The following is a 3,002-nucleotide window of genomic DNA, read 5'->3' as shown; positions in this document are numbered from 1 at the left end:
TTCTGAGAGTTTAGAAAGGGGTTACTGAATGGACTTTATAAATAAGTCCCCTGCCAATTCATTGCTGCTCCCCTGGAATAGTAGCACTCAGCTAGAGGAAGCAGGCACAACACACAGAGGCCCTTGCAACTAATCACTACACAAATACTTTTAGTTTCCAGTGAATATTATAATTTCCATCCTGAAGACATTACAAAATTTCCTGTCCATTTAAAGTTTACAGAAGGCCGCTGAAGGCAACAATGCCAGAGTAAGTTGGCATTTGAGAAATGACATGTGCCAAGTGCATTACTGGAATGCTCTTTGAGCATGTGCTTTGTGCTCACAAATGTGCTGCAGTGCCCTAGGAGGACTGAGACCCAATGTCATGTGAGTTAATGCTCAGAACACCCTGGGAGGTGGGCACTAGTTTGCATGGATTTGGTTGCTAGTACTCACCTTTCTATTTCATTTTCCATTTCCCAATTATTGATTTCCTTAATTGCAATGAAAAGGAGTTTCAAAAGGTGGATGAGAGGGATCCTGAAAGGAAGGGTTCTGTTCCAGTTCAGAGGGATGTGTCAATATTGTGTTTCTATATTGACTTTGTTTAGCTAGTGGAGCAACTACTGGACCTACAGAAAATAATCTCAGGGAAGACAGCAGGGGAAGTGGTTGTGCTGATGCCTTGTATGCTGACTCTATGTGGGCTCACACCTGTTCTATATTCTTGGGTGTTACAGCAAGGAAAGAAAAGCTGGAGGAGACCCTGCTCTGAAACATCCTGAAGAAGTCTGGGGTTGAAATTTGGAGCTGCAGGTTTAGGTCCCTGGATAGGCAGGCAAGTGGCAAAGGCCAACTCAGTGTGCATGAGTGTGTCTAGTTGGGCCTCCAGGCCCCATGGTTTCTGAGTCTGTTTCTAGTGTAAAGGTACCAGATGCATTGAAAGATGGTGCTAGAACTGCTGATTGCCACCTTGTGATGTCATTTCATTAAGATCTGATCTAGATTTTTCTCACCTGGGCTGAGCGTTACTTTGGTTTCGAAGGGGCAGTTGGTGAGATGCCCAGGGCTCGTGCTCAGATTCTCCTGACCGTTCCTTCTAGGCTCTTCCAGTATTGAGCATGTCCAGAGGGGCTGTGTGGTCTCCATGACCTTCCACAGAGTTAGAAAAAGAAGAGGACGTTCACCTTTCACCATGTTGCTCTTGAACCAGGACCAGGCATGAAAGTTACTGGGAGATAACTTCGCAGGATTTTGCAACCAATTCAGCTGTGGGACTCTGAGAATGGATCTCATTCTTACCCAGACTGGCGTGCAGTTGCACAAATACAACAATCATAGCTCACCACAGCCTTTACATCCTGCTTCCAGGCTATTCTTCCACCTCAGCATCCTGAGTAATTCAGACTACTAGCATGCGCCACCATGGCCAGGGTATGCCGGTGATCTCCCACAAGATGTACTGTGTCCACAGGAAGGGGGTGTGCCAGGCCTGGAATGCACAGGTTTGTTTGATGTCAAGAAGCTGCTCATGTGTGGAAGTTACAAGTGTAGAAATTCTGTCTGAGAAAATGATGTGAAGGGTAGACATTTTGTATTTCACCTACAGAGGGCTTCATGTAGACCTGAATGAGGCACTGAACTTATCCAGCCTGTTTCACCATCTGTCAGTGAAGATGGAGAGAAGGGGATGCCTACATGAAGGGCAGTAGGAAGTCATATGTGAGGTAATAAGCATCTGAGAGGTGCTGGGCCTGCTGGCAGCCCCTAAGCAAGGTGACGCTTATTCAGCCTGGGAGGAGGCAGCTGCATCCTCCTCAATTTGTACCCCTCATGCAAGTGATGTGGCTTCCCTTTCTTCATGGGCAAAGAAGTAGTGATTATATCTTTTTTAAAAAATTGAAATTAATGAGCTACGGATGCACCTACTTTGAGAATGGTATTGTTGTGAGATCTGATGATGATTAGAAGATAGGAAATATGAAGTGAACTACACAGGGGCTGGAAAATAGCAAATACAGTCACAACTTAAGTGTGAGCAATTTATGTGTAACCTCCATAGATCCCCACACAGTGTCTGACATGCATTCAACACTCACAGAATGTTTGTTGGGAGATAAATGCATTAACTTACAGTTTGTCTCATCGCTTATCTAGTGATAAAAGGTCTTTGCAAAATTAAGGAGAAATGACTATATACCAGATAATATTAAGTGCTGTATAGGTGCTAATTTAACACTTTCAGCAGCCTGCCTTACAGAAAACAAACTGATAACTTACTGTTAACTTAAGGGAGATTAACTTACTCACTGAAGGTCACACAGCTCATATGTGATAGAGCATTGATTCAACCCCAGCCACTCTGATGTCTGGGTTCACCAGTGTATTAGCTTCCAACAGCAGATGATATGAAACTGGTGCAGAAGAAAAAATGTATGTTGAGAGCAACTAAGCAGATTTTCAGCCAAAGAACTTAAAGCCTTTTATGTTGGATACCTGTTCTAGCATAGAGTTCTGCTTGACAACACTTTTGAATTCATCCCACAATGATGCTTTAAGTTTGTCCAGTTCCCCCATGAACTTTGTTTCTCTCTTTTTCTTTTACTCAAAAAATGCCATTTAAAGGATATCTTTGAGACATTGTAGGACCCAAGTAGAACCCGTGGCCTTCTGAAAGTTCGTTGATAAATCATCTCACAAAAAGCAGAGTAATAGGAGGAAAAGTATCCAAATTTAATTAACACGTATACACAAGGACCTTCAGAAAAGATACAGGGGAAATTGTTCATTTTTATTTTGAGAATCAATAAACTGTGGACAGCTGTGTAGAATAAAAATGGCTTGTTAGCCTCAATTTCTCTTTGAGGAGTGATTTCTGCTTCCTACAAAAAACAATATTAACATGAATTCCACACTATAGCAAATATTTCTAAGAACCTACTAGGTCTCCTTGCCCATGCAAGTCCCTATGGAGACCCAGAGAATATTTGTCCCACAGTCCCTTGTGAATTGGGAGAAGG

This window comes from Carlito syrichta, unplaced genomic scaffold (assembly GCF_000164805.1).
Source record: "Carlito syrichta isolate Samal-C Ts95f unplaced genomic scaffold, Tarsius_syrichta-2.0.1 Scaffold314114, whole genome shotgun sequence".
Lineage (NCBI taxonomy): Eukaryota > Metazoa > Chordata > Mammalia > Primates > Tarsiidae > Carlito > Carlito syrichta.
The sequence above is the reverse complement of the archived record's forward strand: the minus strand, read 5'-3'. Positions refer to the sequence as shown.